The sequence below is a fragment of the Notechis scutatus genome, chromosome 1 (assembly GCF_049901735.1).
Source record: "Notechis scutatus isolate UNSWTSFEM ecotype Mainland chromosome 1, rNotScu1.2, whole genome shotgun sequence".
NCBI lineage: Eukaryota > Metazoa > Chordata > Lepidosauria > Squamata > Elapidae > Notechis > Notechis scutatus.
In genome coordinates, this window is record NC_142009.1 from 32,175,363 (window position 1) to 32,202,116 (window position 26,754).

The following is a 26,754-nucleotide window of genomic DNA, read 5'->3' on the forward strand; positions in this document are numbered from 1 at the left end:
TTGATACTGCTCGGTTTCCCATCCGACACCCGCCAGGCTGGTTTGCTCTGGTTGAGGGGATTGCCTTCCACCTTCTCCGTTGTGTCATGGATGGGAATCGACCATCTCCCAAGCTCTACCACTGTCAAAGTAGATTCCAGGCACTGAGCTGCAATGGACAGATGAAAAGCACAGTTTTTGTCTAATGGAGGAAGTGGAGCAGGAAGAAAAAAGTAGGAAAGTAGCTGAGTGAGAAGCACCCTGGGATGGTGTGGGCCAGACTGAAATGACACAGGCTGGCCCCTTACAGTTTCCAGGATGGCCACATGGGCCAGATCTGACCTCATCATTGCCTGGATTCAGCCTGCAGGCCTTGAGTTTGGCACCCCTGCTATAAAGATTTACAGAATTGCTCTATGTTGAGATGACATTGTTGTTCCAAAGTATACACTTCAAGTATACTCAGGCTTCCAGGACAATGCATCAGCACGTTGATTCCCCCCACTTAGAACATAGGTCACCAACTCCGCAGGTAGATCCAAATCCATGGGTATAATCACACTCCCTACACAAGAACACAAGCAATGGTTGGCACACTTCCTATCAAGAAATTACACAGTTCCAGACAACCAGACAATCTGTGGATCATGGGCTTGTAACCACTCCAAACCAACATCACCTGAAAATGAGGTACTGCGGTAACGTTGAACATGGCTTCCTCCATATGCTGCCCAATACACATGCGAAGGGGTTTGGTTGCAGCAACCACAGGTCCCGAACTTATCTACCTATCCAAAATGTAGACGGAATGATATGATATTTTTTGTGGATAACCTGTAGTGAGACTGAGCAAAAGTATACTGTAACACTCTTTCCCATCTTTCTGGACCTACAATTGTGCCTACAATTTCTGGTTTTTGATACTGTTTATCATGACATTTTACTTTTTTCATGAGTTGGGAGTAGAGACTTTATCTTATGACAAGGCAATGCTTTTGTACCCAAAGCTCCCACTTAAATGGCAGATGATAGCTACCATGTCCATCATATCCTTTCCTAGATCAGATGACTTTTTTCATAGTCACTCATGCTTTACATACACAATGGACACTGACTACAATCAGCTTTTTAAAAATTAAGAGAATCATTATAAAATGGTGCCCACTATTTCCAGCCACTAGAGCAAAAGGATATCATTATCAATGTCAACTGTCCATTTGACATTTCCAGAAAAAGATATGCCTGGGACATGATTTATTAGGAGTATAATACTTTAATGAAAATCTACAATGCACAGAAGAAGTAAAACCAGCTCTGATTTCCTGCACAAACACTGGTATGGTTTATTTATCATTTTCCTCTGATCCACCTATAGCCCAAAATGTTCACCAATCTCTTCTGTTCATTTTGTTATGAGAAAACAATTAGCCAAACTCATTGTCCCTGCAAACTTTCAAAGATGCCTCGATTACCTAGATACCAAAACTCCCACCTTAGCATTCAATTCCACAATCTCTTCCCTTTTTTGTCAAGCTATGAGAAAGGGAGAAAATGTAGGTGAAAGGGAGAATCACTCTTAAAAGTCAAGATTATCAAAAACTGCTGAGACATGCTCCACCTCCATACAGCCACTACTACAGGCTGTACAGAGCTAATATTTAATGTCACAGAGAATCAAGTAGAACTAGATGATCAAAACCAAGAAATCCATACATTCCTAAGAACAGCAAAGGGGCAATGTACACATTTCAGTTCAGCAGTGACTGAGAAAGAATTTTTGTCTTCCTCTCCTGGACATGGCAAGTGCTGAGATCTTTGGAAACCACAAATAATTACCATTCACATAAATCTCTTGCTTTTCCAAAGACATTTGCAAAAGCCAAACCACAGGAGTATTTCAAAAAAAGGAAAATATAACAATATTTATGTAAGTTAATATAACTCTTAAAAATAGTTGCAAAATCTCAGTGAGGAAACGTGATGCAATCATTATAGCTCTATAAATAGAGAGTTGTGTGCTATCCCAGAAGTTAGATTTGATCCAGTACCAATTCCAACATGAAGATCTTTTATGTGCTCTTCGCATTCCTTTGCCTTGCATTTAAACCAGGTAAAAAACTAACTTGTTGATAATTTAGAAAGAACTGATAACTTTAAACAAGTATGATAATGTTTGAAAGCAGGATAATCTACAACATATTTCTTGGGTCTATCATTCAATCCAGGGCCAAATTTTGCACAAGTTTAAGGAATTAAATTACATTTTCATCTTTTAGCTAGAAATATCTCAATCATTTGGATCTTTTTTTTTTTTTACTTTAAAATGATATAGTTATGAGGGTTGGAATATGAAAACCTGAACTTCCAAACCTCTGAAAAATATGTCATTGATTTTTCTTTTCAATTAAAACTAGAGATCCAATATGACATATGTGAATCAAGAAGGGACTAGAAAACCAATTTATTGATTCACTATTCTATTTATGTTCTATTTGAGTAAAGAAGAAAAATGTTTATACTATACTATAGTAATCATTGAGTGAATCTATTCATACTTAGTTGGACTTTTAACAAAATATCTAGATGCAGAGAAATTCTCTTTTTTCCACATAGCTATCATTATTTTCTTAATAGAGATAGTGAGCTGTACATATTCCCTCAAGAAAAGCTTGATTCTTGGGGATTAATTGAACAATCCAAAGTACTTCTCTTTCAGAGAAGTTCAAAACTGGTGTATCTTTTGCATTTTCTCTAAAGCTTTTTTGACAGCTGGGATATCCTAGGGAATCACTCATGCAAATCATAACGAGCTTTCATATGTCCGGTTTTTCGAGAACAGAAAAGAGTAACAATGAAAATGTTTTCTACATTAAGCAAAGAGAGAAAAATCCAGAGGAAAATCAGGCCCTGAAGTTCAAAGAAAATTATTCATACTTACCCAATAATTCTCCAGCCAAAATGCCTACTAGAGGCAGCTAATGTAACTCAAGATTATTTTCAACAAGCAAGAATTCATTGTGACATGTGCGGATGCTAAAAAGTACTGGACTAAAATCCACACGTGGTTGGAAAAAATGACAAAAAAGCATATAGATTTGAAACCAGAGATATTTTTATTGGGAATTTTACCTGAAATATATAGTAAAGAACTGAAATACTTGATTGTAAATGTATTAACAGCGGCTAGGATTGTATTTGCTAAAAACTGGAAAAATGAGAAAATACCATCACAGGAGGAAATCATTAAGAAAATATTGGAATGTGCTTAAATGAGTAGATTGACATTTGAAATCAGAGAACAAGATGATAAACAATTTTATAAAATTTGGGATTTATTCTATCAATGGTTAGACAATAAAATATAGTAATGAAATATGTAGATGCTTAGAAAATAATAAATATATAAGGATGTATTCTTTTCTTATTATATAAACAAAATGATTTTAGGATAGATTTGAGATGATAATATGAACTGTCATAATAACAAATTGTAAAATATGATTATTTCGTAAAACATGAATGAATAATAGTATAGACAAATGATTGATTAATAATGATATTAATGTTTTTAATATTTGATTGAAAATATGAGAATATATACAATGTAATTGTAATTGAAGACTACGAAATGGAAGCACAAAACAATTTGTAAACCAACTGGCACACTGTATGTATATATATGGAAGATGGCTTGATGTTTTTGTTTTGTTTGTCTATGTTTGTTTTAAAAACCAATAAAAACAATTTTTTTTTAAAAAAAGAATTCATTGTAATAGTGGGAAGAGGGAGATATCAAAGCAAGGTCTCCTTTGCGATGAAAGAGATTGTTTCCTCTCAACTGCCTGTATAGTCCACACGCCTGGACCAGAGTTGAGACTTGGGTTGATTTGTGATTTATTTGGCTATTGCAAGGGGAGCAGCAGAAATTGATTCATCTGGTCAGATGAAATTGCCTGAAGGCACAGGAATTCTGCAATGGTGGTGGTGTCTTAGTCTGTGATCATATTAAGAGCAACTGCGTTCTTTTCACTGATGATGTTAAGCTATTCAACACCACTGACAATACTGCTACCCTTCAAAAAGACCTAGACTACGGTCAAACAAATGGCAACTTCAAATCTCAACAAATAAATGCTCTGTCTTATATATTGGCAAAAAAAATCAGAAAATAAAATACAAGCTGAATAGTCAATACCTTGTTGATGATCCAAACTCTGTCAAGGACCTTGGAGTACTCATCTCAAATGATCTAAGTGCTAGAGCCCACTGTAATACGTAGCCAAAAAGGCATTAAGAATTGTTAACCTAATCCTGTGTAGCTTTTTCTCTGGTAATATCACACTACTAACTAAAGCATACAAAACATTTGCTAGACCAATACTTGAATACAGCTCATCAGTCTAGAACCCACATTACGTATCTGATATTAACACAGTTGAGAAAGTCCAGAAATATTTCACAAGAAGAGTTCTCCACTCCTCTACTCGTTGCAGAATACCTAATGCCACCAGACTCGAAATTCTAGACCTAGAAAATCTAGAACTACACCGTCTTCGGTCCGATCTAAGTATAGTACATAGAATTATATATTGCAATGTCCTACCTGTCAATGAATACTTCAGTTTCAACCATAATAATACAAGAGCACACAATAAATACAAACTCAAGGTAAACCGCACCAAACTTGATTGCAGGAAATGAGACTTCAGCAACAGAGTGGTCAATGTCTGGAATACTCTACCTGACTCTATGGTTTCTTCCCCAAACCCCAAAAACTTTAACCTTATTCTGTCTACTATTGACCTCACCCCTTTCCTAAGAGGTCTGTAGGGGGCATGCATAAGCACACCAATGTACCTACCATCCCTGTCCTACTGTTTTTTTTCTTATATGTATCCATTTCATGTATTCATAACTATGTTTATACTAATACCTGTTATATTATAATCGCTTGACAAATAAATAGTTAGATAGATAGATAGATAGATAGATAGATAGATAGATAGATAGATAGATAGATAGAGAAATGTATGTAAGTATCAAAGTATTGTTATTCACCATTAACCTGCCTTCTTTTTTCCTTTTCACAGCAAGTGCTGACATAATTTGTTACCAACGAGGAGGACAATGCTTTGATCCCCCCTGTCCTCCCCATTCTTACTTTATTGGATCATGGGATTGTTTCCAACAATTTTGCTGTAAATGGTAAGAAAACCCTTCCCTAATAGCGATGCCACAAATGTATATTGGGACAATTTACCTGATATTGTTTGCTTTCACAAAGCATTGCAAGGTGTTGACATGATCAGGAAAAGAATTTACTGGAAAACTCTGTGCAGAAACAAGGGCAGGAGAGAATATGTTTTGGAGTTCATGGGGCAGAGGAAACATTAAACACACTTTGATCTACCTATTGTCAATCCTCTCATTTCTATTGCACTCCAAACCAATAACACCACCTCCGTCTACTTTCCCTTTCTTCAACAACTGGCCAGTATCCTGACATCACCACCTGCTATCATTTTATCTTCCTTTGTATGAATCCAAATTGCTATCTATCAGACTTTAAAATATTTATGCATTGAAGTAAAATATAGCAATTGTTCCTTGAAATACAGTTAAATAAGCATTGCAGTTGTATGTTTTTTTAAAGGGGCATGGGGCATTATATTCATGTGACTGCATGACTCTATGTGTATGTGTGTTTGTGTGTATATATGCATGCATATATCTCTTTGTTTACATTTCAGTGTGGAAGACATTCTCCACTCTATACTATAAATTCACATAGTTTAATCCTTTCCCCTTGTTTATTTACTGAATATCTCAATTATTAATCACAGATCTCTGGAAAAAAATGCAAATAATAAAATTACCAATATAAGCCTTAGACCAATACCAAAACCAGTATCTAGAATCTAATATTTCATCAATTTCATAGTGCCTCTCTCCCTTAACTAGTATTGGAAGTGGAGGTGATTTTTCTACTGGCCTCATTCTTGAATCTTGAACAGGCTTTAATAAGCTATAATGAAGTACAAGGTGAATCTTTTAAAAACCCTTGGCAATTGCAGTTTTATAGTAATTGTACTGATGACTCTTGTGACAATAAAAGGATCTATATATTTGGGACCACATTTTTTACAAGGAATTTTAAAATTTAAGTATTTTGTGGATAAATATACCTTGCCTCATACTTTAAACTCTTTTTGGTTAACTCTTTTTCTATCTGCTTGCTTCTTTTGAATTTTATATGCTTTTTTCAAAGCTTTGTGTACCCCAACCCATGTGTCCTTCATATTATCCATCCATTCTCTTAATGATGTTGAAGAGATTGGATCTTGTTGGAACTTAGGTATAACTACATATTCAATCTCTGTAGCCAATACTTCTATGTATCACATTATTGTAGGCTACTTCAGTAAATGGTAAACATTCAGTCCAGTTATTCAGTTGATAGTTTACATAACACCTTATATATTGTTCCATTATTGCATTTGTATGTTCTGCCGCTCTATTAGTACACAGACAAAATCCAGAATTAAGACCTTGGGACTATCCTATTGATCATATGAACTTTCTCCAAAATTTGCAGTGAATTGCACCCCTCTGTCTGAAATAATTATTTTGGGGACTCCGTGCAGTCTATAAATGTGCTGTACAAACATCTTAGCTAAGTTTTTAGGTGAACGGAGTTTTGCACAAGCTTGTTTTGAGAATAAGTCAACTACTGTCCATACTACTGTATTCCTAGCACTCTCAGGCAATTTGACAATGAAATCCATTGCTATTTCTTCCCATGGTCTCAAAGGATTAGCCACTGGTTGATTAGCCAGTGTTTTCTCAAGCAATCGCTTCACTGAAATGCAAACTGAGCAACTAATAATATATTCTTTTATATCCCTTTCCATTTTTTGGCCACCAGAATTGTCTTTCCACAAGATGAAGGGATTTAGATCCAAAATGACCAATTGATTTAGCATCATGTGTTCTTTCTAATGCTAATACTAGTGTCCTTTGGCTACTTGGGACATACAGTTTATTCCTTTTCCATGCTATCTCTTGTTTTATCATTAGATCCTCTTTATGGTTGTTAACCAGTTGTTAACATTCCAAGCAGTTTGGAGAACCAGTTGTTAGAAGAAATTACTGGCCTAATCCTGTAAGGAAGGCAGGAAGTGGTGTTGCTTGCAGAAACTGCCTCTCTGTTTAACCCTTATTACGTTCTTGGCAGGACTAGACTTTCTGTCTCAGGAACTTCTCTGGAGTTTTTTCCCACTCCTTTGATGGTACTTTGCTCGTGTTGAGTGACCATTCAAAGTTACAATGGCACTGAAAAAAGTGACTTATGACCATTTTCCACACTTACGACTGTTGCAGCATCCCCACAGTCATGAGAGGCCAGGTGAGGAGATGCGTGCCTTGATGTGAGTGATATTGAATTGGCCATGCCCAGCCAATAACATGACCACCAAGCCACACCTATCAACTTAGCCACGCCCACAGAACCGGTTGTTAAAAAATTTGAATCCCATCCCTGCCTCTCTCCCTCTCCTCCCCTCTCTCCCCCTCTATCTCTCTCCCCCCTTTCTATCTCTCTGTGTCTCTCTGTGTGTGTCCCTCTTCCTATGTTCCCCTCTTTCTGTCTGTATCACTATCTCCCTCTCTCTCTGTGTATCACTGTCTCTCTCTGTGTGTGTATCACTGTGTGTGTCTGTCTTTCTGTGTGTATCACTCTCTCTGTGTGTGTATCACTGTGTGTGTGTGGCTCTCCCTCCCTCCCTCCCTCCCTCCCTCCCCCTCCTCCTTTTATTTCTTCTTTCTGGAAATCTGATCACCAGCCATGGCAGAGGCTTTCCTTTGGGCAACCCTCCCCCCTCCTTCTCTTCTTGCTGTGGCACGGCTGGAAGGGTGCACATGCATGGGGACACCCTCCTCAAGCAAGCAGTAAAGTGCAGCAAAGGCATGTGCAGGGGCAGGTGGGTGCTCGCTTGAGGATCTTAAAGGACACGGCTTCTCTCCTGCACTAAGGCTCCGGCACCCCGCCTCCTGGCTATTCCTTTTATTTCTTCTTTTTTGAAATCCAAACTGGCTGAGGAACAATCGCCAGCCATTGCAGAAGCTTTCCTCTTTGGCTTGGCCAAAGCACAGCAAAGGAGAGCACAGGGCAGGTGGCTGCTCATTTAATGGGGATCTCCCCACAAGTGTGCACCCTCCCAGCCCCTCCAAAGCCAGCCAGCTGGTTGCGAGAGGAGGAGGAGGAGGATGAAGGTCGCCCAAAGAGAAGCCTCTGCCACGACTGTTATAGTTTCTCAGCCAGCTTGGATTTCCAGAAATAAAAAATAAAAAAATAGCCAAGAGGCCTCAAAAAGAGCTTGCTGGCTTGGTCCAGCCACGGCTTTCTGAGAGAGAGAGAAGAGATGCAGAGACAGGTTTGGCAGGGCCCAGCCCCCTTTTCCTGTTGCCCTGAGCTTCTTAAAGTCATGGCTGGGTGGACACTGTAAGCCCATCACTCTTTCCAATGTCCCCTCCTCCCAGATCCAATTCCCACCCCGCCATCCCTAGTATTAGTGAGGCACGTCCAGCACCAACAATTAGCAAGAGTGAGGTGCCAGACAGTCAGCCATTTCTCCATCCCCCACTGTCACCCTTACCTTCTAAGGCCAGGTGAGGGAGGGCAAGGGGTGGGGCCAGCCAGTGATGGGACAGGGAGCCACAGCCAAGGGCCCAAAGAGCTGCATGTGGCTCTTGAGCCACAGGTTGCTGACACCCAGTCTAGACTCTTCTTAAAAACATCCATTAAAAACATTCCAACCATTGTTTCTTGTCCTGCCCTCTGGTGCTTTGGAGAATAATTTGACCTCTTCTTCTCTGTGACAGCCCCTCAAATACTGGAATACTGCTATCATGTCACCCCTAATTCTTCTTTTCTTTAGATTAGCCAAACCCATATTCTGCAGTCATTCTTCATATGTTTTGGTCGCCAGGCCTTTGATCATCTTAATTGATTTTCTCTGAACTTTTTCCAAAGCCTCAACATCGTTTTTGTAGTATGGTGACCAAAATTGGCTGCAGTATTCCAGATGTGCTCTTACTAGGGTTTTATAAAGTGGTATTAATACTTCATGTGATCTTGATTCTATGCCTCTATTTATACAACCCAGGATTGTATTAGCTTTTTTGGTGGCGGCTGCACACTGCTGGCTCATATTCAGGTGATCAAGCACTAGGGTTCCAAGGTCCCACTCACAGTTACTGTTTTTGAGCCAGGTCTCACCTAATCTGTACTTACACCCAGAGGTGGGATTCAGTTTTTTTAACAACCAGTTCTGTGAGCATGGCTTAGTTGGTGGGTGTAGCTTGATGGTCATGTGACTGGGTGGGCATGGCCAACTCAACATCACTCATGTCAAGGGGCTCTTCTCATCACCTGGCCTCTCATGACTGTGTAGATGCTGCAATGGTCATAAGTGTGAAAAATGGTCATAAGTCACTTTTTTCAGTGCCATTGTAACTTTGAATGGTCACTAAATGAACTGTTGTAAGTCAAGGATTACCTGTACAAAAATACAAAAAGCTTCTTTGCTTGCAAACAGCTGTCCTAAATACCAATCCTTAGATTAAAAATACCTGCAAGCCGGAGTTACAAATCAGGCAGGGTGCCAGAAAACCTTGAGGAATGAAAATAGTTAAAATGCAGTGATAACTATCAAGCAGCCAACTCTTGCTCATAAAGTGAAACCCTTTAGCGGAGAGGTCATTTAAGCTCTCCAGAAAGAGCACACCCAGGAGAAGCAATCCTTAGATCCATTTGCACCACTTAAAGACACCAGTGGTCTCACTCACCTCACAAGATATCCTAAGGAAATCATCCAGATTTAAGGAAAGGTCACATGCCCCCCAGAAAGGCAGTAAAAAAAATCAGTGCCAAGTTTGCATCCTGCCTCTTGGAAGTATACCGCAAAAGGACAGTGCCAGAGCAGTGAGGAAGTCCCCCTCCCCAGATAGAAAAAGAAACCACGAGGCAAGAAAAAATTCAAACGCAATGCAAATAATTAAATCACAACAGTAGATGTTGCTTGTTGAAGCTGAATAGGGAAAAGTATACGATCAATAAACACAGGATTAAACTTCACCAGAGGTGGTATTCAACTGGTTTGCACCTATTCGGGAGAACCGGTAGTGGTGATTTGCCATGGGTCTCAGAACTGGTAGCGACCCCTGGCTGGCCACGCCCCCGAACCGGGTCGCCCGCTGGTCCCGGTCACTCTTCTAGCTTTCCCTACCACATGGTGGCCATGGCGCAGCTCAGGCGGATTTCCCAGGGCTGTTACACCATGCGCACTGCATGTGCAACAGCCCTGGGACAACTGCCTGCCTGCCTGCCCTCCCAGAGCACATTTTCTGCCTTCTCCTAGCTGATGCACCTCTCCAAGCCCAGCCCGGCCTGGCCAGCCAGCAGGTGGGTGGGCGGATGTCCCAGGGCTTCTCGCTGCCTTTGTCCCGATATGCCTGCAGCAGCCCCTCAGGCCAGCTGAGCCGGGAGCCACCATTCCCAGGCTTCTACTTTCCCATGCTTGGTCGATGCCTCTTCACCTTGCCTGAAGTGGCTGGTTCTCCTGTCCCTCACCCTCCCCTCCCTCGTCTGGCCGGAGAAGGTAAGGGTGACGGCAGGGGATAGTGAAGCGGCCAGGTCCCTATCTTCCCCTCTCTCTCCCCCACTCTCTGTGTGTGTGTGTGTGTCTCCCTCAAAACCACAGCTGGGCTTTCCTTGGTGCTCTTTGCTATTTTCATTTCTTCTTTTTGGAATCCAGACTGGCTGAACAAGGATCGCCAGCCACGCTGGAAGAATCTCTTTGGGTGACCCATCTCCCCCTCCACTCACAACTGGCAGCTGTGGCAGGGCTGGGAGGATGGCGTGCACACCTGAGGAAGAGAAGGAGGAAGAGGAGAGTCACCCAAAGGGATGCTTCCAGCACGGCTGGCGGTCCTTGTTCAGCCAGTCTTGATTCCAAAAAGAAGAAATGAAAATAGCAAAGAGCACCAAGGAAAGCCCAACTGCGGCTTTGAGGGAGAGAGACACACACAGAGAGACACACAGAGTGGGGGAGAGAGAGGGGAAGATACGGAAGAGCACTTGGCCAGCTGTGGCTTTGAGAGAGAGAGGGGAAAAGAGGGAAAGAGAGAAAAAGAGGGAATGAGAGAGGAAGGGAGAAAGATAAGATAGAAAAGATAGAGAAAAGAGAAAGATAGAAAAAAGAGGTCCGGGGGCATTTGTACAAAGTGCCGCAGCTGGTGATCCTTGTTCAGCCAGTCTTGATTCCAAAAAGAAGAGATGAAAAGTTAACAAGGGGTTCTAAAGAACTGGATAGAACCGGTAGAACCCCACCCCTGCTTACACCTTTGATTTTTCCTGCCTAAATGTAAAACTTTGCTTTTCTCACATTGGATAGGGCCAATTGTTCAAGTTTGTCAAAATCTTTTTTTAGAATAGAATAGAATTCTCTATTGGCCAAGTGTGATTGGACACATAAGGAATTTGTCTTGGTGCATATGCTCAGTGTACATAGAATAAAAGATATATTTGTCAAGAGTCAAGAATCGTAAGTTACAACACTTAATATCGTCATAGGGTACAGATCTTCCTGTTGTGGCGCTGCAGCAGTGTGGGGAGAGAAGAGAGAGCTCTGCTCTCTCATCCCCAATATGCACACTTGGAGGCCCAGGAGAGGGGTGCATAGACCCTGGAGGGGAAGACAAAGGTGTGGGGAAGCCCGAGAAGTAGGTTGATGGTAGCGACGGTCGGCAGTTTTGAGGGAGACCTCATTTACTCCAGTGTGTGAGAGATCGGTCATCTCGATGGCAGACCGAAGCCATGGTGCTTTCACACAACGAGGAAGATACCAGAGTGTGAGCAGCATTTTGGATAGATAGTGGAGAAGGCAGAAAATGAAAGTCGGGGAGAGGAAACAGCAGAGGAGAGATGGCAGAACTGTGAGTCTTAAAATAGAATACGAAAGTCCGATCAGAAAATGGTGATCCAGCAGTGAAAGCAAGGAACTTTTAAGATAGAGAACTGGAGCCAATTTATTTGAGGATGGAAGATTGACTGATGCTTTGGATTTGTTCTGATTAACTTGGAGCTGATTAAGACAGAGGGTTCAGAGATTTGGAATTTAACTTGATGGATTTGTGATTTCAAAACGAAGAAGAAAGGTGAAAGGAAGAGATAGAACTGGACTTAGAAATAGAATGGAAGTGACCATTTGAGACTGCAAAGAGAGAAGAGAAGCTGATGCTATAGACTGTGACTAAACAGAATGTGAATAGAAAATAATTGAACAATAACTGAGTTATACCCAAGAAACAATTAATGAAATAACATCTTGATTAAGGTTTGGTTGAATTTATTAAGCATTTAAAAACTTAAATGATATGAAATTGTGAAAAGATTAATAAATTGTAATATGGATGATTATTGATTGATTGATTATTACTATCTAATTAATTCTATATCTTTATCTTTATATTTATCACTTGCTTAAAATAAATTAAATTCTAGTGTTAAGGATAAATAATATAGTTGATACAATACAATACAATAATATGATATAGCTGAATAAGAATAACCTATTGTATCTATACTTTGCCCTATTTTATCTTCTTTTTTCTTTCCTTCTTTTTACTTATAATATTTTCTTCTCCCCCTTTTCCTCTTATCTTCTTTTATTGGTGAGCTTCCTAACCCTAACTTTAATATAAGATAGAATTAGTCCTGAATAATATAGATATATAACATAACAGGCTAGATCTGTGGAAAGATACATATTAAGGGGAGTTATTGAATAGAATTGATAATGAAGATAAGACTAAAAAGTGAATGATAAAGTGGGAAGAAATTTATAATAACATTAAGAATATGACCAGCATTACAATGATGACTTCGAAAGGGAAAAAACTGGTTTCAGGCTCATCAATGTCCATTGCTTCTCTCCAGCAAGCCAAAAAACAATAGAAGGAATGTTGAATATAGAAAAAACAAGCAATACTGCTAATATGCAAATGATGCAAGCAACATTGTCAGCCATCCAAGAAACTATGCTTAAAATGCAGGAGACAATGGCAAATAAACATACAGATTTAAAGACAGAAATGGGAGAAATGAAGGGTAATATCCAAAAACTGGATGAGAAGATGGGAATGATTCAACAGACAATGGAGAAGAACAAACAAAAAATAAAGAATATAGAAATCAAAGCTGAACAAACTGATAAGAGATTGGAAGGGATGGACAGAAAAGTAACAGAGATTAATAGAGACTTGGAAGATTCGATAATTCACCTCAAAATGGAATGTGCAGCATTTTATCTGAGGTTCCAGAATGTACCTGAATCTAAGGATGAAGATCTAGGAAACATAATGTAGCAACTAATAGCAGAAGCATTGCAGAAGGATCAACAAGAGATCGTAAAAGAACTAGACAAGGTCTTTCGAATCCACACAAATTACGTGAGATGAAATAAGTTGCCAAGGGAGGTCCATATTAGGTTTGCCAGAAAAAATGTAAGAGACATTGTTTATAGAATTACAAAGGATAAGCCGATGGTGTACAAAGAAAAAGAGATTATGACCCTAAGACAGATCCCAAGGTGAGTGAGAGAGTTAAGGACAGATTATAGATCTCTGGCAATACTTCTGAACAAACAAAATATCTGGTTCTGATGGCTGGTGCCAGAAGAAATGGTGGTGACATGGCAAGAAAGAAGAGTAAAAATTGATAACATCAAAAAGGCGCAAGAATTCTATGACCACCTAGTAGAAATGGAACAGGAAGGGAGCAGCAAAGAAGAGTTGGAAAGTAAGAGTCAAAAGGATCAACAGGAAGTTTGGCAACAAGGAATACAGGAGATGGACCAAGAAGAAAAAGGTAGAGAAGAGAACATCCAAGAAGAGAGGGACTAAGAACAAGACCACTAAGAGAAGCAAGAACCAACAGAAGATTTAGGTAGACCTATAATTGATAATGGATGAAGAAATCAAAATACTTTCAATAAACATCAATGGATTGAACTCCCAGATTAAGAGAAAACAAATATTGACCAAATTAACAAAACAAAATGTTGACATAATATAACTACAGGAGGTACATATCCAAAATCAACACAGAAAATACCTAGCATATCCCAAATTAGGCGTACTTTTTACAGCATTGGCAGACCAAAAGAAAAGGGAGAGGGTAGCAATTTATGTTAAAAAGGGGATAAATGCAAAACAAGTATATACAAATGAAGAAGACAGAATTTTAATGATACGAATAAAAATATATCAAAACCAATCACTACTGGTGGGGATTTATACCCCCAATGATAACCAAAAGGAGTTCTACAAAAGATTACATGATAAAATAATTCGTGTAGGTGAAGAAAATATTACTTTAATAGGGGATTTTAATGCCATTGTAGAAGTAGAAAAGGTTTATGTTAGTATGGAAGAAATTAGGAAGAAAAAAAGAGAATACTACCAAAAACTTTCTATGATCTAAAGAAAGAAATTAATCTGGAAGATATTTGGTGGAAGAGGAACCTAAATGAGAAGAATTACACATTTTACTCCAGTCCACAAAAATTGTGGTCCAGAATCAATATGGGTGGGTGAATGGGGAAATTGAGAAAGATATCACTGCAGTAGAAATAATGCCCAATATATGGGCTGACCATAATCCGGTGAAAATTACTTGGAGTGGACAAAAGAAAAGAAAAAGGAGATGGATATTAAACCCACAAATTATAAAAGAAAAAGAATACAGTCAGAGAATGTTTTATAGATGGTATTTAGCACCAACAAGATTGGCAAGAATTTATCCCAACACAAGTCCAAAATGCTGAAAATGTAAGAAGATTGACGGTACATTTTATCATATGTGGTGGCTATGCTCCAAGACTAGGACATTTTGGATTCAAATTAAAAACTGGCTATAAGAGATTACTGGTTATTAGATTGAGCTCAGACTGGAAACCTTCCTTTTAGGAATTATTAAAGATAGAATACCAAAAGAAATAAAATATCTATTGTTACACATCACAACAGCCACCAGAATAGCCTTTGCACAGGTATGGAAAACTCCCAATATTCCTAAAGAAGAACTGATATTACAAAAAGTAACAGAAAGCACTGAAATAAATATGTTAACATTGAAATTGAAAGAAAGAGGTGATTCTGAATATTTCCTAATCTGGAACAAATGGTATGACTGGTTAGTAAACAGAACAAAAAAATAAGACAAGAAACTTAACTATAAGAAGCCTTAAGAATATAAAATTGTAAATTTGTAAACTGTATAAGAATATAGAATAATGATTATAGTTAAAGTTATTAACTAATAGTTGATAAATATAAATAACAATGTATTAAGATATTCATGATAAGAACATGTATAGATGTCAAGAATGTTGTTGAAACTATGATGTTTTATGTTGAAAATTAGAAACTTAATAAAAACATATTAAAAATAGTCATAGGGTACAATAAGCAATCAAATCATACTTTTCAATAAAAATCATTAGGATAGAAGCAACAAGGTTAAAGTCATAAGTGGGAGGAGATGGGTGAAAGGAAGGATGGGAGGATTAATAGTAATAGTAATGCAGACTTAGTAAATAGTTAGACAGTGTTGAGGGAATTATTTGTTTAGCAGAGTGATGGTGTTCGAGGAAAGACTGTTCTTGTGTCTAGTTGTTCTGGTGTGCAGTGCTCTATAGCATTGTTTTGAGGTAGGAGTTAAAACAGTTTATGTCCAGGATGTGAGGGGTCTGTAAATATTTTCACAGCCCTCTTTTTGACTCCTGCAGTATACAGGTCTTCAATGGTTGGTAGTAATTGTTTTTTTCTGCAGTCCTAATTACTCTCTGGAGTCTGTGTCTGTCTTGTTGGGTTGCAGAACCAAACCAGACAGTTATAGAAGTCCAGACGACAGACTCAATAATTCCTCTGTAGAACTGTATCAGCAGCTCCTTGGGCAGTTTGAGCTTTCTGAATTGGCACAGAAAGAACATTCTTTGTGCTTTTTTGATGACATTTTTGATGTTAGGTGTCCATTTTAGGCTTTGTGATATGATAGAACCTAGAAATTTGAAGATGTTGATACTGTGTTGTCTAGTATTGTAAAAGTTGATAGTACAGGAACTTCTGGTTTGTCAGCTTTGCTAGCGGCAGGGATTCGCGATACTGCGCGATCCCTGCGGCGCTAGCCGTTTTGGTGCCTCCGATCCACACGGGTTTGGAGGCTAAGGCTGCCCTGCAGGGGTGGCTGAAGACAGGGGGATCCGGAGAGGGGTTTGGGGGTGTTGCAGACCCCCTCCCTGGCCGGCAAAACCCCCTTTTCTCAAGACGGTGCAGCGGCGGTCCGCAATGGCCGCCACAAAGAAGCCGGCAGCTGGGTAAGAATGTGCAGGAGGAAGAGGAGAAAGTTTTTTTAAAGTGAAAGTTTTTCTTGGCTGACCCAGGACTTTAAGACATATTTAACATCCTGAAAATTATGGCTTTCTGAATGATACTTTCCAGAAGAGAACTATAAGCGGCAATTTTGAGGTGCTGAAAGGAAAGTTTACTCTCCTTCCCTATGGAATCAACAAATGGATATTGAGAAACTTGTCTTTTTATAGAAAGTTAAAATTTGCTTTCTGTGATAAGTGGGAAGGGAGAGGACAATATATATATATATATATATATATATATATATATATATATATATATATATATATATATATATATATATATATATATATATATGTTGTGACTACGGGAGTTTTTGAAACTGGTTGCTGTAAATCTCAGAGTTCTTATCTTGCTCCCGGACCTTCAGGATTAATTAAGAAAACTTTACCAGAGCTGTGGGATGTTTCAATCAGGTTTTATTCAGGAAGCTAACTCATCCTCAGGACATGATGTGACTATGGGAGTTTTTGAAACTGTTTGCTTTAAATCTCAGAGTTCTTGTCTTGCTCCCGGACCTTCAGGATTAATTAGTAAAACTAACCGGAGTTGTGGGGAGGTTTCAATCAGGGTTTACTGGGGAAGCGGACACACCCCCAGGACATAAAAGGAAGTGTGTCAGCCCTCAAGTTTTGTTCGGGTCAATTTGTTACAAACTGTTACCAACTCTGTTACAAACTGTGAAAACTGGGAACCTGTTATGACTGTCATACTTGTCGTCTTAACATTCTGTTAAACTGTGAGTTTTTGGAAGAGGCGTTATTTGCTTGTGTAGAAGAGAACTTCAAAGGTATTTTGCTATCTGGTCTGGCCGACAGTCTCTGGGAGAACTGCTAACGATAATTTATTGTCGGAATGAATTTTGGCTCTTTCTGTTGTTACTGTGAGAGTCATTCTGCTAAGTCTGTTATCTCGTGATCCTGTTATCTGGTCATCTTGTGAATATATTATTCTGGGAGAACTGCTAATGAAGGAATGAAATAAACTTCAGAGGTGTTTTTGCTATCTGGTCTGGCTTTAAAATACAGATTTGGTCATTTTTTTGATTGATATTACCCCAGGAAGAGAAAGTGAGAACTTTGTTTTGGCTTGGACTGAGTGGTGACTTTGGGATTTTGGGACTGTTCTAACTTTTGAAACATCTTGGTTGTTGTAAGAAGAAAGAGGGAAAAAAAGAAAAGAAAATATTTATAATGGCTTTTTCCGTTGAGGAACTGAGAAAAGAATATGAACAAACAAAAAGAGAGGGCAAGGATGCTGTAAAGGAAGCTTTTCTCTTTTTAGAAATGGCGCTTGCTATTTATCAACAAACACAACAACAGATGGAGGCAGCAACAGAAGAAGAAGAAGAAGAAGAAGAAGAAGAAGAAGAAGAAGAAGAAGAAGAAGAAGAAGAAGAAGAAGAAGAAGAAGAAGAAGAAGAAGAAGAAGAAGAAGAAGAAGAAGAAGAAGAAGAAGAAGAAGAAGCCATCTTTGATGAATCTCAAAATTTAATTAAGAAAGAGAGGAGAAAGAGAGGAAGGAAAATGAAGGACTTAAGACTTAAAAAAACATCCAAGAAAGAGAAAAATAAGATGCAAAATCAATATAATGCTAGAAAACAAAAGAAAAAAGGAACACAACAGAGAAGGGAAGCTAACAAGGCAGAGGCTAGGAGAAGGGGGGGTAGAAAGGCCTGGTGGGAGAAGAAAGAAAGGGAAAAGGTGGAGAAAAGCCACAAAGCTTTGAAACCAGATGGGAAAAGAGGAATTTTTTTTAGGGACAAAGGGTAATGTATAATTTGTTTAAAAAAAAAGATTCTGCAAGGTACATAAGATGGTATTGTAGCATTTGTATTAGAAATAGAAAATTAGAATGGTTTAAGAGTTAATAAGAGATTAAAATATTGAAATGTTTAGTAATGTATTTAATCATTTTGGATTTATTATTTTTCTTTTTAAAAAATTAGTAGATAGAATGTACCAAGCAGAATCAGATTGGGTATTAGGTGTTATTTTAAATGTTAATTTAGGGGGATGATAGAAAGGCATCATACTCTGATTAGTGATTTCAGGAAAAACTCTTTTTTCTTTTTACTATAGGGAATGAGACAAATGGATAATAAAGAATGGACAAAGGATACAAATATAATGACTTAAATTAAAATGAATTAAATAAGATAGAATTAAGAAGAGTGAAATGTATGGAGAAGCTAATTTAGAAGATATAGAATGGTAAATAAAATAGGTAATGGCATGTAAGATGAGCATGAATATAATTGAAGTCCATGTAGAGAGAGGTTTCTGGGGCCAAGTTACTTTCCTAAAATATCTTTTATATTTTTGTGTTTTGTGTGTTTATGTATGTGGGAGAATTAATAAAACCTTGCAGGAATATAGAATGAGAATAATGGTAACCAAGTCAGAGAGAAATAGATGATAATTATAAATTGGATAAATATAGAGAAAAATAATAATAGTGAAATTGGATAAGAGTAAAGAGTAATAAAGAGAAATTGGATAAGAAATATTTGTATGCTCATATGGAAATGGTCTAAAATAGAATTATATTGTATAAAATAATGTTTTATTTGACTTGTAAAATTTATAATGGAAAGAGGTTCATGTATTAATGGTTAATGATGGTTTGTTTGTCTTTAAAATTAATAAAATTTGTTTAAAAAAAAAAGAGTTGATAGTACAGGAGGGTTTCTCCTGAAGTCTACCACCATTTCTACAGTTTTGAGTGTGTTCAGTTCCAGATTGTTCTGGTCACACCACGAGGCAAGTTGTACCATCTTCCATCTGTATGCGGATTCATTGTTGTCTCCAATGAGACCAATCACTGTTATATAATCTGCAAATTTCAGTATTTTAACAGATGGATCGTTTGAGATGCAGTCATTGGTATATAGGGAGAAGTGGAGAAAGCACACAGCCTTGGGGGGGCCCTGTGTTAATTGTACAAGTATCAGATATGATTCTACCTTCACCTGCTGCTTCCTGTCTGTTAGTCCCATTTCTGGAGTTGGATCAGTCTGACAACTTTTCCAGGAATCCATCTCCTTGAGCTGAGTGCCTAGCCTTCATGCCATCTCTGCGGCTTCAATGGCTTGTACCATGTCTTCAGGAGGATTCCGATTGCAACATTGTATTCTTAGAGTGAGACATGCATTTCTAGCTATAGTTTGACAATTTAAAGCAGGGGTCTGCAACCTTAAACACTCAAAGAGCCATTTAGACCCATTTCCCACAGAAAATGGTGGGAGCCACAAAATCTGGGTGGATGTGGCCAACTCAACTTCACTCCCACCCAGTCATATGACCCACCCAGCCATGCCTACCCAGGATTTTTGGCTCTCGGTGTTTTCTGTGGGAAATAGGTCTCTCTCTCTCTCCCCCTCCCTCCCTCCCTCCCTCCCTCCCTTTCATTTCTGTTTTTCTCTCATTTTCCTCTGCCTTTCCCTCTCTCTTCTTCTTCTTTCTTTCTTCCTTTTCTTTCTCTCCCCTTTCTCTCTCTTATTTCCCCCTCTCTTTTCCCTCTCTCTCATTCTCTCCCTCCATCTCTCTCTTATTTTTCTCTCCCTGTCTCTCTCTCTCATTTGTTTCTGTTTTTCCTCTCTCATTCTATCTCTCCATCATTTTCTCATTTCTTTCTCTCTCTCTCTTCCCTACCCTACCCCCTCTCTCTGTCTCTGTCTCCCTCTGTGTGTGTGTGTGTGTGTGTGTGTGTGTGTTCTTTCTCTCTTGGAAAGCTGAGGCTGGGCCAACCTGGCAAGCTCTCCTTGGAGGACTTTGCTACTCCTTTTCTTTCTTTTTGGCAACTTTTGGAAATCCAAGCTGGCTGAGGAGAGAGTATGAGCCACGGATGACCCTCCTCCTCCTCATGAGACCCCCTGGCCAGCTGTTTCAGGGCCAGGAGGGCACACATGAGTGGGCATACTTTCCTCAAGTGAATGGAGCAGTGCTGCTGCCACCATTGATTGAAAAGTGTTCTCCAGGCATCTTTAAACCTCACATGGGGGACTTTCATCACAATGCTTTTCAATGCTTTTCAACACCGGCAGCAGCACTTCTCAGCTGGAGGAGTAAAGAAGCTCAGGGCAGCGGGAAAAGGGGGTTGGCCTCATCGAACCTCACACACCCATCCCTGGCAGTCAAGCTTGGAGAAAGCCCAGTCAACCCACCCGCTCCTTCACTGCACTTTGGCCGAATCCAAGCAGTCACTTGAGAAGGGTATCCCCGCTCATGTGTGCCCTCCCACAACAGCTGGCCAGGGGATTGTGTGAGAAGAAGGAGGATCATCTTTGGTGAAGCTGCCACTGCAGCTCTTGCTCGCTCCTCAGCTGTGGAATTGTCCCCCTTTCTATTGTATCCTCCTTCCCATCCCGCCAACCCTCATTATATTAGCAAGTTTGGCGTCAGCCACGGCCAGTTGGGCCAGTGTCTTGGGGTGGAGAGAGGTCATGCAACCAGGTTGGCAGAGAGCTACAGGAGAGGGGTCAAAGAACCACATGTGGCTCAGGAGCTACAGATTGCTGACACCCAGTTTAGAGAAGAAAAACAGAGGTGGTGTCTTTTTACTTTTAGTGCCTTGTGTGTTCTTTTCTTTTGCTTCTCTCTTCCTTGGGGGTTCTCTAATTAGGGGTTAATGGGGGGGTTTCCTTTGGGGAAGTTGTGTCTTTTCTTACACTATCAAATTTTGCTACAAGGAGATTTTGAAATATCCTGTCTTGAATGGATTTGTGCTGATTGTGTTCGCCTGAAAGTCTGGCTACCACTTTCAATATGCTAATTATTTTTAAACACCGGTAGCTATTTGTGGCTAGTTTCTTGTTACAGTGTTTTCTTTAGGTGGCTGGCTGGAATATGGAATGACCCTCAGGCAGTTTTTTCTTATTGGCTTGGCTTTTCTGAGGTTTTTATCTTATGGCTGATATTTTACTTTGGAAAATGGGGGTTTATTTGATTTTCCCCCAGTCCTCGTAAGGGTTGGGGTTAAGATTAGGATTAGGGTTGAATATGGATTAATGTATTTCAGCTTTAATAGTTTAAACCACCCCCCCTTGCTAATCAGGTCCATAATTTATGTGTCAACCTGCAAAACGACTTCAGCTGAAACCATACTTCTGCTTTGTTTCTTGGTTGCCATTCAAGGAGGGGAGGGGGAACTTAGGAGTGTGGTACCTCACCTGGCAAACCATAACATCTACCAGCCGGCATGTGAGAACCAAAGTCATGTCAATGGATACTTGTCAAAGCCGGTTGGGAATCTGGGACTGGACTGATTGGCCCATATGACCTGAGAGACCTAGGGTGGTAGGAAAATCTTATTCTTTTAACTATCCCTATGCATAGAAATAATTTAGAGGTAGCTTTACCTTTCCAAGTGCTGATATGATGTACCCAATAAAGGGTTTCTTGAACCTGAACAAAGTCTCAGAGTCCTGACTTCCTGGACTTCAATTTTTGGAACAACAACATTATGAACTTTTACATCTCTATTTGCTAAAATACTATATATCATTAAAAATATTACAAATATCAAAAAAAAAATTATCAATTACCCAATTTGACTTACCATCTATCTACTGTAAAACAGGTAATAAGTAATCCCAACAACTAGCTAAACTTCAAAGCCCAATGTTAACAATCTATTATTTTATTTAACTCCCAAAATGTTCTCAAATGTCTTTTAAACTACCATAATCCCACTACAATCATTCTCAGATCCATTTAGGATCAAATATTCTGGATTGTGTCTTGATAATAAAACTTTTTCTCAAAATTGTAACCATGTTCTTTACAAATCTCACTTCCCAAAGTCATATGTCTCAATTGAGACTATCCCTGCAGCACTTTTTATCAATCAGAACAGAGCTGGAAGAAACCTTGGAGGTCTTCTAGTCCAACCCCATGCTCAAGCAGGAGATCCTATACCATTTCAGACAAGTGACTGCCCAGTCTTTTCTTTAAAAGCTTAAAAAATTAAGCACTGATAACTTCTGATGGCAAGCTGTTCTACTAGTTAATTGTTCTCACTGTTGGAAAATTTCTCCTTATTTCTAGGTTGAATCTCTCCTTGATTTCATTTCATCCTTTTTTTGTTGTCCTGCCCTCTGATGCTTTGGAAAATAAGTTGACCCCCTCCTCTTTCTGGCAGCTCCTCAAATACTAGAATACTGCTATCATGTCCCCTTAGTCCTTCTTTTCTCTAGACTAGCCAAACACAAATCCTGCAGCCCTTAATCATCTTAGTTGCTTTTCTTTGAGCAACTTTATCCAAACTCTCAACATCTTTTTTTTTTAATTTGGTGGCCAAAATTGTATGCAATATTCCTAGTGTGGCCTTATTAAGACTTAATAAGGTGGTTACTAATATTTCATGTGATTTTGATTCTATGCCTCTGTTATACAAACAAGGATTGCATTTGCTTTTTTGGTCCCTGCTGCACAGTGCACATATTCAAGTGATCATCTACTAGGACTCCAAGGCTCTGCTCATAATTACTATTTTTGAGCCAGTTTTTGCCTAATTTGTACTTCTACCTTTGGTTTTTCCTATCTACATTAAAACCTTGCTTTTCTCCACATTCAATTTCATTTTGTTAGATAGGGCCCGTTGTTCAAGTCTGTCAAGATCTTTTTGGATCCTGATCTTGCCTTCTGGGGGTGTTGGCTATTCCTGCCAGGTTAGTGTCATCTACAATTTTGATGAGTTTCTCTTCTATTCTCTCATCTAAGTCATTTATGAAGATATTGAAGAGTACTGGGCCTAAGACAGAACATTGTGGTATCCCACTGTTTACTTCCCTCCTTGTAGATGTAGTACCATTAAGAACTACTCATTGTGTATGGTTTTCAGCCAGTTAAAAATCCATCTGGTGGTGATGCTCTCTATCCCATAGTTTTCTAGCTTACCAAGTAGTAGGTTGTGGTCAACTTTGTTAAATGTTTTACTGAAATCTAAGTATTCCATGGCTATAGCATTTTGCTGGTCTTTGTCAAAGAATGAAATAAGATTGGTTTGGCATGATCTGTTTTTAACAAACCTGTGTTGCTTTCTAGTTATAACTTTATTTGTTTATAGATGTTCATAGATCTGTTTTATTGTTGTTGTTGTTGTTGTTGTTGTTGTTGTCTTTTCCAGTATCTTTCCAGGTATTGATGTTAGCCTGCTATTCTATAGGTTGGGCTATAGGTTGGGCTATAGTTTCTTTTTGTGTGAAGACTGATGCAAAGAATGAGTTAAGCAGTTCTGCTTTCTTTCTGATGCCTGTTACTTCATTGCCATCTTCTCTCTTAAGTATACCTACTGTTTCCTTGTCTTTTTTCCTTGTTATTTATATGTTGAAAAAACTTTTTAAAATTATCCTTGACTTTTGTTGCAAGTCTTTTTCAATTCTGAGCCTTTGCTTTCCTGACTTCATCTTTGCAGATTTGGGCTATCTGCTAATACTCTGTCTTAGTTATGTGTCCCTCTTTCGATTTTTGTACTTCTTTTTGTCTTTCAATTTATCAGAGAGATCTTTATGCAACCATGCTGGTTTCTTCTTGGATTTCTTGTTTTTTTCCCCAGTGCTATTGTGTTGGATTGGACTTTTTATCATATTTTTTTAATTTCCCATGCTTTGTGAGTTGTTTTTCCCTTTAGGATTTTTATCCATTGAATTTTTCTTATGCTTTCTCTGAGTTTGTTAAAATCAATTCTTTTAAAGTTTAAGCCACAAGCTGGATTATATTCTATTGCTTGTGTTTGCATTATGTTGAATTCCAATGTGATGTGGTCACTCTCACCCAAGGTTCTGGCAACTTCAACTCCCTCTTCTCTATAAGTAAGAATTAGGTCCAATATAGCTTTTGATCAAGTTCCCTCCTCTACCTTTTGGATGAGAAAGTTGTCAGCTAAATTGGTTAAGAATTTGTTTGATCTCCCACTTGCTACAAGTTTGTCTCCCAGTTAATATCAGGGAAGTTAAAGTGTCTCATTACTATTGTGGTGTGTTTCCTACAAACATTTGTAAATAGATTAGCAAAGAGTTGATCTATTTCTTCTGCTTGGTTAGGTAGTCAGTAGTATATGACTATAGCAATGTCATTTCCCCCCCTTTTATATTGATCCATTCTAGGAGGTTTTCATCCTTGGTTGTGTATTTCTGTAGAGATGTAACTATCTTTTATGTAATGCAACTCTACTGGCTCTTTTGTTAGGTCTATTTATTAGGCAAGATAATGCCCCATCGATGGTTTCAGTGGCTTCTTGTGATGTTTCGGCAGAATCTCATCTGCCATCAGAAGCCTGATGATAGCAGATGAGATTCTGCCGAAACGTCGCTACAACTTTAAAAGCACAACTACTATGACGTGGGAAAATACCCGAACAAAGCTGAATGCCATACATGTAAGTACCCGCGAAAACTTAAAAATATCTATCTATCTATCTATCTATCTATCTATCTATCTATCTATCTATCTATATCTATATATATATCTATATATATATATATATATGGATCTTTGGTTATTCGGGTTTTCTCCCGCGTAAGATTGGAAGTATCTAGGCAACGTTTCGATGAAGTCTCATTCATCATCTTCAGGCTTCTGTCTTCAGCTCTGTGCTTCTCAGAGTGATGTGAGCTTGCAGCTGCTTCTTCCTTTTAACTGCTAGTGGGGGTGTGACTTGATTGGGTGGGGGCTTGGCTGTGTTCTGATTGGGTGGGGGTGTGTTCTCATTGGTTGGGGGTTTGGCTGTGTTCTGATTGGTTGGGGGGTTGGCCATGTTCTGATTGGCTGGAGGTGTGTTCTGTTCAGGTGGGGGCTTGGTTGTGCTCAGGTTGGTCTTAGTTACTGGGGGATTTGAGCTGGTGAGCTGTGATCTTGCTGTTTGGCTTCGAGTTCATGGTCATGCTGCATCTTCATGGTGGGGGTCAGTTCGCTTCATGTATGGCTCAGAGGGATTTGAAGTGGGTAGTGATGCAGCTGCAGTGCGGCTTCTGGTCTGTGGTCGTGTCTCATCTTCTGTGTGGGTGTGAGTCTGCTTTTTACGTGGAAGTGTGTGTGTGTTGTGACTGGGAGGTTTGAGCCTGCTGTGCGCTTTGAGTCTGATGTGTCAGAAGACACAGGTTCGAGTGATGAGGAGGGTTTGGCATTGGGATTTGAGCCTGCTTTAATGGGAGATGCAGACGTGAGCCAGGAGGATGAGGAAGTGTCAGAATCACCATCCTCTCCAGAACCTTCCTCGTCAATTATGCCTCAGGTGTCAGCAGATGATCGACAGAACATGCCGGAGTCCTTGGGTGATGATCAAGCCGATGAATGTTGGGTTGATGTAAGGACTAGACGTAGGCTGAGATGTCAAGCACAAATTGAAAGGAAACGTCAAATCAGGGACTGAGTAGAGAGACTGACACGCCCCTTCAAGGAATATAAGGAGGCGTGTTAGCTTGGAATCCCCATTCAGGTCAAACTTTGTTAATTATGTTCGCAGTTCCTTTTTTTAAATGATAGATGAAATAAATTTAAAAGATTTATGGAGAGAAAGAAATGCTAAAACCAAACAATATACTTTTTATTCAAATAGACACTTATCATGGTCCAGAATAGATATGATTTGGATCTCAACAGAACTAATATCCAACATTCAAGAAACAAACATTGAAACAAGTACTTGGGCAGACCATAATCCAATGACAATTAAATGGAAAGGACAAAAAAGAAGATCGAGATGGACCCTAAATAATACCATTTTAAAGGAAAAAGACTTTACACAATGGATGGAGAAAGAATTGGCCTTTTTCTTTAGAGAAAATAAAAAAGAAGATACTTCAATTCAGAATGTCTGGGACACAATGAAGGCATATGCTAGAGGCTTGATAATAGACTATATAAGGAAAAAGAACATTAGGAAAAGGCAAGCCACTAAAGTTTTAGAAGATGAGCATAAAAGACTTGAATAAGAACTACAGAAAATACCACAGAAAAAAGACATTAAACTAAAATTGGACATAGTTAAACATAAAATGGGTCAAATAGAGAAAGAAGAATTGGCACAGAAAATTAGAAGTGCTAAACAGAAGTACTTTGAAGATGCAAATAAACCAGGTAGATGGTTAGCATACAAATTGAGAAAGGAGAAAGAATCAAGGAAAATATTGCAGTTAATAGATGATCAAGGCCAAGTTTGCTATGGCAATAAAGAGAAAAAGGAAATTATTCAAGACTTCTATGGGCAATTATATAAGCAAGAGAATATTGATGAGGAAAGAGTCAAACAATACCTACAGAATGCTAATCTACCTAAGATACC

At 38.9% G+C, this 26,754-nt stretch overlaps 1 long non-coding RNA gene across 1 annotated transcript in view; it reads left to right on the forward strand.

The window, feature by feature from the left end:
• Nucleotides 1-1,798: 1,798 nt before the first annotated feature.
• Nucleotides 1,799-26,754, forward strand: part of LOC148132738 (uncharacterized) — a 35,386-nt gene continuing 10,430 nt past the window's right edge. Inside the window, exons 1-2 of the long non-coding RNA XR_015746883.1 lie at nt 1,799-2,089; nt 5,070-5,184. This is a non-coding gene — a long non-coding RNA (uncharacterized LOC148132738). The remainder of the gene's footprint in view (nt 2,090-5,069; nt 5,185-26,754) is intronic.